The sequence below is a fragment of the Grampus griseus genome (assembly GCF_964374135.1).
Source record: "Grampus griseus genome assembly, chromosome: 2".
NCBI lineage: Eukaryota > Metazoa > Chordata > Mammalia > Artiodactyla > Delphinidae > Grampus > Grampus griseus.
Genome location: NC_139018.1, coordinates 50334129 through 50345073, shown reverse-complemented (window position 1 = coordinate 50345073; position 10945 = coordinate 50334129). Strand labels below are relative to the sequence as shown.

The window sequence follows — 10945 nt, the reverse complement described above, 5'->3', positions numbered from 1 at the left end:
GTAGGGCTGCCGGTATCTGGCTGGTCTTCTACTCCAAGATAGAGGAGAATGTCATTCCTGGGTAAATTTTCCTTCAAATGACCTTTCTGAGATTAGCCCTCTCCACCTTTCTGAGATAAGCCGTGTCCATTTCAGCATCTGCCTTCCTCAGTATGCCCTCTCCTGCACCAAAAAGACACGTCCTCTGAGATCCAACCAGTTCCCCTGACATCCTTGGGTACTGGTGACCGTGCTTCTAAGGGAGTGAAGTCACTCCCAGCATTGCTTTTCCGTGGGGATCCTGTCACGCTGATGGTGGTGTGACACCTGAGTACAGACTCGCTTTTCAGCAAGATGAATTTCTTTTTAGTTTATGCTGCCAGTTTTCCCTGGAGAATCAAGTTCTGTTTAATCCAAATGGGAAGTGTTTGGAATGGAAATTAAGTGTCTGTCATTGGAAATTAAAAAGCAGAGGGGACATATGCCGACACCTTCCCTTGGAATTTCTTTACCTGACCTTTCAATATAGTAACAGAGTGTCTTAGATCTCAAATCTTTTCACCATTTATCACTTGGTCGTCAAGATGATGAATGCTTCTGGCCCTAAAATATGCATTACTACAATTCTTTGGTTTAAAAATATATGGATAGCTTTAATAAAAGGGATGACTGGATCAATTAAACTTTCTAAATCCAAAGTCAAGCCCTCTTGGTTAAACCTATAATATTGTGTCTCATAGGTTTAGTTTTAAACCAAGGATTTAAAGAATAACCTATCTATTCCTCTGAAGAATTTAACTTAAAAAAAAATCCAGTTGGGGATAATTGTTCACATCTGCCTAATGATGTTGCTATTTGAAAAGACATAAGAGAATGTACATTTTTGAGTTACAATAGCTTTCAGTTTATAATTAAAATCAAAATGGAAAATTTTAATTTTATATGAGGACTCAAGGTAACACTTTTTTTAGCATTATCAGACATTGATTTTTTTTTTCTTGTGTTTTTCTGCTTTTGTGCAGGTGATATACGGAGGAGCAGATGTGTTGCCTCTAGCAAAGGCAATAATTCACTTCATTATTATTGTTTGATTTGCCTTGTGTGTGCTGTTCATTGCTAACTGAGGCCTGCAATGCTGTCCGTGGGATCTGAAATGTACAAGAACGGGTCAGAAGGCCTTGGGAGAACTGAAAAAGAAGTCATTGCCCTGGCCTCAGTCACCTGGCCCCAGACAAAATCACACCCTGTCATCCATGAAGATTTGCAGACCAGCCCCCACTCAGCTGCTGTTTTGACCATAGCCCTTGCTGCCCTAGGCTCTTACCCATGGGACCGAGAACGTTAATGTCTGAAAGAAGTTAGAAACTGATACTGAAGAGCAGACCTGTGTTGGAAAGAACATAGTTCAAGGGAGACTGGTGAATGAAGAAGGGTAAGTACGAATGGGTCTGACTAGAGCAAGACAGAGAAGAAGGTCAAGTGTGCTATGAGTTAAACTGAAGCCAAGATGCTAATGAAAGACTAAAGTGTTCTAATTTACTTATTTATTGGCTCAATAAGTGCTTCTCAACTGGATAAATCAGAAGATGCTGGTCAGAAGATCCTTGGCAGGTGGAGGGCAGGGTGGAGGGGGGACCAACTTGGGATGTTAAGGGTCTGCAGAGAGAGTAATTGCAGCTTGAACCAGGGGGTCTCTTTGGAGGAGCAGGTACCGAGCGACAGAAATGAACACCGGAGGTGGTGATGGTGGGATGAATTGGGAGATTGGGATTGACATATATACACTAATATGTATAAAATAGATAATAAGAACCCGCTGTATTAAAAATAAAATAAAATAAAATTCAAAAAAAAAAGAACTGAACACCAAAGTCAGGCTTGGTTGTTAAGTGGGGTGGGGCAGAAACTGCTAGTTGCCTACCCAGTATCTACTCTCCCCTTTTTCCTTCATAACACAACCAAGATTTTAAACTGGATGACAATGTGCCCAGCTGGAAGATAACATTTGTCAGCCACATTTGCAGCTGGGTTGGCCATTGAGATACAAGCAGAAGTTGTTGGGTTGATCTTCTGTGAAGATGCCTTAAGAGGGGCTAGACTACTGATGTCATCTTTTTTTTTTTTTCCCTTCTCCCTCCTGTGCCTTCCTGGAATAGGAAGATCAATGTGATGGCTGGAGCTCTAGCTGCCACATTGGACCATGAAGTGAATTCAAGATGGAAGCCATATGCTAAGTATGGCAGAATAAAAAGACAGAGGAAACCTGGAACTTTGATGACACTGTAGCTCCCATACCAGCCAGAATCCAGCCTTATTTTGTATGAGAGAGAAGTAAGCTTCTATCTTATTGAAACCACTGTTATTTCCTCCTTCACCTGGGACATCACAAGCCTAGGGAATCTTTGGAAGGCTTTGACCAGAGAGTGAAAAATTAGGGATTTCATTTGTTTGTCTTTTGGTATGTTTATTTTTTTAAGTTAAATAAGCTGTAAGATAAGGGTGATGTAACTTGACAAAATAGTCTCTGAGCTCAATCATAAAAGGAATCAAGGGGTTATGTATTATTGTATTATGTATTCATTATGCTTAAACAAAAAAGGCTTTGTTTGCTTATGTAATTGAGAAGACCAGAGGTTGAGTGGGCTTAGGTAAGGCCAGATGTAGTAGCTGGACAAGCCAATGAAGACCCAGTGTCTTTTCATTTCTTCTTAGTCTGCCATGGTTTTATTCTTAGACTGTCCCACCTAATGATCACGAAAGCAAAATCTCCTTATATCTGGACCAGGTGGCCATCCCCAAGCCAATCACTGTGGCTAGGGTAGCTAGGACAATGGAACCGACTGGATGGCTTGAACTGACCGAGGTCTGCCCAGAGAACTGCAATTAGGTTAATCCTTCCCAAGTGCATGGCTGGGAAGTATGGGGCCCTGCTAGGAAGGGGAAGAAAGAAATGCATATGGGAAGGCCACCATGTGCTCTATATCTCTCCTGGTCATCCTTCTCAAGTAGTGTTATTTCAAGGGCTTCAGTTTTTTAAAAGGCAAAGGTCTTTTGCTCCCAAATTCATTTTTATTAGCCTGAAAACCAGTATTGAACTTACTGGTTGGGAGTAAGGCATGGGATTGCCAGAGAAACTGTTACTCTTACTTTCATTCATTAATTCAACACTAAACATTTCTTGGGTGCTGGTTACGTGTCATAGTCAGTAGGTCTAAGCCATGAGTATCAGTGGCACTAGCACACAGGGATGCACATACTCTTTAGGAAGGTCAGGAAGCAAGTATGAGGGCATGGGAAATAGGACAGGGAAGACTTGCTATGACTAGGAGTTGGGCATCGGGTGATGCCCAGAGAGCGTGGACCTGCGTGGTCCCTCAGCATGGCCCTGGGTAGACTGCTGGTTCTGTGCACCTGAGAAAGGGAAAAGCAGGATGGGAGGTGCATATGGGGGCTTCAAGCCGTGCCTGTTTTGCAGTCTTACCAGTGCTGGATTTTGACTGGGGTTCTGAATCCTCCTGGTTAGGGAGTCTCTAGGAGGAGGATGGATAGAGTTAGCAGTTCTTAACTAGGGTTTTGGGAATGTTTGGGGGATAAAGTGCTAGGAAATGAGGGTGAAATCCCTGAAACTCTCAGGAAGAATCTCTGCCAATCCAGCTAGCCTGCTGCTCTCCTGACCCTGGAACAGCTTCTTGGGGGTTTTCAGGTTATCATGGCACAATTCTTTTTTCCTGCAAGAGTTAGAGAATAAGGGCTCCGTGACCCAAAATAGTTCACAGCATGGTATTGTCTCTATTTAAAATCATCTCCCAAGGGGTTCAGCTAACAATGTACATGTCAAATTATGTCATGCCCGCTAGATGCTCTAATTTGGTCAGGCTGGGTCAGGCAGTCCCTGAACGGAAGGAGCTGTGAACATCCCAGCAGACAGTCACAGCTGCAGCGCCCAAGCTGCCCTTGGCTTGAGCTGCATTAGGGCGTGACATTCCACTGGCAAGTACAAGGCAGTGTCACGTGGAAGGTTAACCTCATGACGACAGTGACCTGTTCATCCACCCCCTTTATCAGAGCTTTGCCCCTGGAGACTGGAGTATGTGGGTTTGAATCACGGCTCCGTCACTAGCAGCTATGTGATCTTGGGCAAGTTAACTTTTCTGAGCCTCATTTTCCACATCTGTAAAATGGGAACACTCATAACACTTCACTTATAGGGCTGTAGTGAGGATTGAATGCATGTGAAGTGTTTGGCAGAGTGCCTGGCACTTAATAACAACTCAATGCCAGTTATTCACTACTAGTAGTAGTATCTAATTTTTTAAATCTTGTTTAGTCCTTCAAAACTGGGGCTCCTCCCAAGATCACCCACAGGAAATATTTCACCAGCCCTCCAGAGACCAGGAGGAGACGAGCAGCCCTTCCTGGAGGGCGTGCAGGGTAGCTAGAGGAGTCACAGTGGTATTCTGACATAGAACTATTTAAAATGTGGCAAGAGTGGCCTTGAGTTTAAGACTAGCTCTGTGTGGGTACGGAAGGCTTCTTTCTCTGCCTAGGGGGTCACAGGATGCCTTTGTGTGGCCATGCAATAGGTCTGCAGAGCTCCAAAGAGGCAGGCGTAAGGGTGCCACCATTCTCTCCATTTTCTATAGAGGTAAACTGAGGCACAGAGAAGTCGATACACACATGCACAGTTCTTTCCCTGACCTCTCAAAGGACAAGTGAAACTGGGGTAATTATAGAGCCAGAAGCAGAATCTCCTGCCCAGATGACATGAGACTATGGCATCTGAGTCATAAACCACAGTGGGAGCCAGTATTTGGGAAACTATCTGGGGTTACTTCACATGCACAAAGACTATGCCTCTTAGCCTTTTCCTTACCCAGACCCTCTGGGGTCGTCTGGCATTCCCTTCATGGGTACGTCCAGGAGGTAGTGTGTTGTAGAAAAAGCCCTGGGTTATATTCAAGAGACCCGTAATTTAAGCCCAGTCCTGCCAAACCAGCTGTGTGACCTTGGAAAACTTACTTAACCCAGGATTGTACTTCAGAAACAGAAGTGAAGGGTTCGGACGATATCAGCGGTTCCCCAAACCTGACTGGTCAGCAGAATCACTGTGTGTGTTTTGGGGGGTAGGCTGCGGAGGTGGGATCTGGAGCCTCAGAATCTGGGTTTTGTGTTCTAGGTGATTCTGAAGAGCAGTCTCCGTTGGGAACCCTGGAGCAGATGCTATCTAAGATGCCTCGCGGGGCTCCAGTGTTCTCTGACTCCAAAGCCCCCTGAAGCATATTCTGCGCAGTTCCACGCAGTGCAGCCCAGAGGAGACGGCGGCCCTCACCGTGAAGCCCCGTGAGAGAGTCGGCGTGTAGCCCGGGGAGCAGCCAGCACGGCAGAGCGTGACTTGCGTGGCGTGGGGGAGAGGGCGCCGGGGCCGTGCCTGTTTCTTAGCTGGTTCTGCTCTGGAGCCAGTGAATTGGGCTCGCCTGGGGCCAGTGGGACCTTGGCCCAGACGGTGACTGTCCACCGCCTTGTTCCCGACGGCCCGGTCCTTCTCGCCATCGTGCTGTGGTGTGGAACACCCAGCACGCCTGCCCCAAGTCCGAGGAGCACGTCAGGAATCCCACAAGTTGCGTCCTTGAGGCCGGCACCCTTCGCGTGAGATTCTGAATGCAGTCATGTGTCTCCAGCTGTCCCAGAGTCACAAAAAGTCCCCGTTCTAATGAGGAGCTGTGGAATGCTAAGGCTAAAGCTGCCTTGAGCTCCTCTTTCACAAGTTTCAATCATGGGTTAATGCTGACATTCTTTGGCTTTCGTAAATGGGGAGGAGCCTTTTGTGTTTGTGTGAGGGCAGAGGCAGGAATAAATCGTGGCTCTCGGGGCTGACTTTGATCCAGAAGTGTGTGTCTAGACTGCTTCTGAGTTGCAGGGAGAACAGGGGTGCGGTGGTCCATGGCAGGACCCTCCCTGCCTGGAGGGCACCCAAGCAGGAGGGGGGATGCACGTGTACGTGTGTAGGGGGGAGCGGGTGTGCCTCAGCTAATGGGTCGGCCAGCACCTGCTCTCGCCTGCTGTTGCCGTGCACCAATGACAGCCTAATGTTGCCAACACTTCTGCTTCTTTAGAGAAGTCAGAAGTCTCCGTGTTACCTGAATTCTCCCAATTTTAGCATGATGACACCTTGAATTTACAAAATTCCTCAGACCAAGCAAATCACAACTTCTAGCCACAGTCTGAGACTCTGAGTAGAAAACCTGACTTAGAGGACTGGTCTGGCTGTGCTCCAATATTCTATTCCCAAAAAAAGCAGAACCCCCAAAGGAGGCTATTAAGTCTTAAGAGTTAAATCCATCTCCTTGGTGATTTCCTTGGTTGGAGGGGAAGGAAGTTCTCTGGCTTTCTAAGACCCTCGAAATCCCCTTTCTTTACTGCTGTGTAACTCCCCGCCCCCCCCCCCCCCCCCCCCCCCCCGCTTCAGGGCCAAGGATCGGCAGTGCTCACCTGCCCTCTGCCTCTGTCTGCCCTGCTCCCAACAACCCCTAATAACACAGCCCACTCCCTGGACTTCCTTGGGTGTGACACCCAGTATACAGACTGTAACACCATCTCCTCTCCCACCTAGAAAAACCACCAAAACCAAGTAACATGGGAGTAACTCATGACATGGACAACCTTGATGTTTCATTTAGTTTTTAAAGGTTAATCACTTCTGCACTTTGGTACTCTAGCAGAAACAGTTTATTCAGGACACACGTCCCAGTAGATGAGTAGTGGCTCCAAAATTTCTATGTGGGAAAATCTTGGGGGTGGCATTTTTGTTGGGAGCAAGGAATAGCTAAAGGATTTCTTCTAAAGCTACATTATATATCAAACCCTCTTTATCCTTAAATTGCACATTTATCTAAAAAACAAAGGAAAACCTCCAGAAGCCAGGCTTTGGCCCTGCCATTGTGGTGGGTCAGGACACATGGAAGAGCAACAATATAGGTAGAGACCCCCCTCCTTGATAGGTAGAGGGATGGGCAGGACGAAGTCACAGAACAACCCAGGTGCAGCATACGCCCCTAGCGCTCAACAAAATATTCAACTTGTGGCCATCACCAAGAAGTCTACGAATAATAAATGCCGGAGAGGATGTGGCGAAAAGGGAACCCTTGTACACTGTTGGTGGGAATGTAAATTGGTGCAGCCACTGTGGAAAACAGTTATGGTTCCTTAAAAAACTACCACATGATCCAACAATTTCACTCCTGGGTATATACCTGGAAAAAACCATAACTCTAATTCAAAAAGATACATGCACTCCGACACGCAAAGCAGCGCTATTTACAATAGCCAATACATGGAAGCAACTCAAGTGCCCATCAACAGAAGATTGCTTAAGATGTGGTATATATACACAGTGGAATATTACTCAAGTAGCCATAAAAAAGAATGAAATATTGCCATTTGCAGCAACATGCATGGACCTAGAGAGTATCATTCTTAGTGAAGTAAGTCAGACAAAGAAAAATACTATATGATATCATTTATATGTGGAATATAAAAAATAAAACAAATGAATTTATGTACAAAACAGAAACAGACTAAAGCACAGACAACAAACTTATGGTTTACCAAAGGGGAGAGTGAAGGAGGGAGGGAGGGACAAATTAGCTGTATGGGATTAACAGATACAAACTACTATACATAAAATAGATAAGCAACAAGGGTTTGCCGTATAGCACAGGGAATTATACCCAATATCCTGTAATAACCTATAATGGAATATAATCTGCAAGAAAACAAACTCAAATCACTTTGTTGTATACCCGAAGCTAACGTGATACCATAAATCAACTATACTTCAATTAAAAAAAATAATTACAAGAAAATATTCAATTTGGAGGCTGAGGATTTTGAGCCTAATCCCTGAAAGTGTCCTGGACCAAGATGATGTATTCTTACCACCAGGCTGAGCCATTCTGGATAAAACCAAAGCCACTCCTTGGCAAAGGTCAGTGGTAATGTCAGTAACATCTCAGACACATACTCCCATGGGCTCCTTCTGCCAGGCAGCCAGATGGCTCATTATGACCAAAACGCAGCCCTCCAGGTCCAGTGCCCCGGCTTGTGGGCAGCAGATGGCCTGGGGGACAGGGACTCCCCATTGCTCAGAGTGGATCCCAGGGGATCCTGCCCTTGAGTCCCTTCTTGGGATCAGCAAACTCAAGGATGATCAGCGAAAATTTACTTTGATGTGACTTCTAAACTAACTCTAGAAAAGTAGAATAAAATGAAGTACTCATTACTTGCCAGGAAGTGGTTGAATTCTTTCTGTCACCATAATGCTACTATTTGCTATGATTTCAAGTAAGGGATCCAAGTATAACTGAGAGGGTTTCAATATTTAAAAACAAACAAACAAACAAACTACTGACCCTTCACTAAATTGGTGGTTGTCATCACACTTAACAACTGCCTCACCAGCAACTGGCAGGAACTCAAGCCGTTCTTGCTTAAATTTATCTGTTCATAGACGGTTGGGCTGAGCTTTTTTTCTCTGACTTTTTAAGCAGTAGTAACTCAGCAAGGAAGAGGCATGTGAGGCTTGTAGCTTATGTTTCTCCCCAGGAACAAAGAGATATGGTAGGACATACACACAGGTATAGACATACACACACGTGTGGGCCTTCAGAATTAGGCACAATTAATATTTTTTAGTTGGAGGGCGTGTTTGGGAGACGAGGGGGCCAGAAAGTCGCTTCTGCAGAGGGGGTCGTCCGTCCTGTGCTTTCCTCTGTCCTAAGTCTCCTCCCTGCAGTCACCCCTGAGTGTGCACTGTGCTCCCCCCACCTCACCCACAGCACTTCCTCCTCTGCCGCCCTCGGGCCTGGCTGGCCAGGAAGTCCAGCCACAGCAGAGATGCCGAGCTGAGCATCTTCAATGGCCCCGAAGGCCAGAGGCACTTGGTGACATCCGAGGCAGGTCTGAGGCTTGGGGCCACTTTACAACAGGACCATCTTTCTGCTTCTTGTTTCCGTTTAGAACTCTATTGGATTTTTTTTGTCTCAAATGCCCTCAAATGTCTGCAGGTTTCCCGAAAGTTCGTCTGGTTTGCTATGTCTTAGTTTGCTAAGCACAGATGATAAGACAGTGGATGAGACAAGAGGTTTGGTAACATCAGGTCTTGGCGATACGAGATGAAGACGAAATATGTGCAATTTCTCAACATGTATGTGGCCTAAACACTTACACATGCAGCATCTTGAGAACACAGAGTGACTTCTTTAATCTTTTTTTTTTTTTTTAAGGAATGACAGGAACTTAACAAACACACATCTTCTGAGAACAGTTACTGTTTTCCAGGCATTATCACAAGACCATGAGGTTCAATGTCAGAGAGCCCCTGCCTTCTAGAGTTTTACAGTTTCAGTGGAAAGAGATCCTTGCTAAAAAGTAAAAATCCAAATTACCCTTGCTTCTCATGTCCTGGTTGTTATATCCCAGTGTAAGCAGCAGCCTGCCAAGGCGGGTAACCATCAGAGAGCCGTGGGCTTAGCATGATCCACAGCTTCCTGCAATCAAAGATCCTCAAAGATTCGGAGGGAACATTAATTATTTTTTTAAAATTAAAATAACCACAAACCTATTCTGGAATAGCATACAAAAATCATATAGGGGCTTCCCTGGTGGCGCAGTGGTTGAGAGTCCGCCTGCCGATGCAGGGGACACGGGTTCGTGCCCCGGTCCGGGAAGATCCCACGTGCCGCGAAGCGGCTGGGCCCGTGAGCCATGGCTGCTGAGCCTGCGCATCTGGAGACCGTGCTCCGCAATGGGAGAGGTCACAACAGTGAGAGGCCCGCGTGCCGCAAAAAAAAAAAAAAAAAAAATCATATCGCCCTCCAACCCCCAACTGTAACTCCTCTTCCACCCATGTCTCCTCAGTGGAAAAGGGGCTGCTGCTTAAAACAGGGATGCAGGAGGGATAGAGGGCAGGTGGAGAAGACGGAGGATGCAGGGGCAGCCAGAGGGCCAGCCGGAAAGAGGGCAGAGGCATCAAAGAGGCATAAAACACAGAGAGCATCCCTGCCAAGGGGAGCTTAGGGACCTTGCTGTGCAGACGCAGGGGTCCTCTGTTAGAGCGACGCACACAGAAATGTCTCTGGGGACCTCGTAAACTTCAGCAGCTCTTCATTTTGTTTCAGAAGCAGGGAGAGACATTCACCAAGAGCTCCAGACCCGGAGGAGACACGGTCTTTGAAGCAAGCCAGCTCTTCTCAGCTGCGGCCTTGTCAGCTTTGAAGTTCTCATCCACTCTCCCCAGGAAGTGGGGAGGCTCTCGAGTGCCTGAAGCAGAGGAAGCACACCATGCCTTCTAGCACGTCAGCCTGGCGGAAGCGCTGTGGAGTAACTTTGGGTTTAGTTGGAAACCTTCTGTCATGTTCCCGTTGGGGCAGCGGGTGGGGCGTGTGGTTAGGTTTCCTCCTTCCTTGCAGTGGACAGGGATGGTGGGGTGGGGAGGGGGGAGGGAGCAATGGACAAGTGGAGAAGTGACCTTGAGAGGAGGTGGAGGTCACCGCAGAGGGCTTTACATTCTCAAAAAACGTTCCTGCTGTGGGGAAGAGCGAGGGGCATCGCCTGTGGAACAGGCCACTGGAGGAGGTTCCAGAGGAGGGGCCTCAGGTCTCCTGACTTGTGGCTTTCATTACCCAGTTAGTCATTGGTTTACTGTCATCCAAGTTTAAGAAGCTTGACTGTGACCTGTGAGCAAAAAAGTCGCCCAGGCCAAAAAAAACCCTAGCCGCTCTGTGCGGTCCAGCACACTGAGAGGCAGGAGGCTCGGAGCCCACCAGCCCTGGAGAAGTGGAGGCCACCTACCTTTTCATTTCTTTTCTTTCTTTAGAGCTGGGATCTTGAACACAAGGCCTCAGGCACGGGCCAGGCCAGTTAAACTGGAAACATTTAGGAGCCAAGAGCTTGTAGCTGTTCGGAGAGG

The 10945-nt window shown here is 46.8% G+C and overlaps 1 long non-coding RNA gene across 1 annotated transcript; it reads left to right on the top strand.

The window, feature by feature from the left end:
* Positions 1–1173: 1173 nt before the first annotated feature.
* Positions 1174–5787, top strand: LOC309818888. The gene is made up of 3 exons (XR_014296392.1): positions 1174–1411; positions 2136–2310; positions 5156–5787. It is a non-coding gene; the product is annotated as an uncharacterized lncRNA (long non-coding RNA).
* Positions 5788–10945: the final 5158 nt, after the last annotated feature.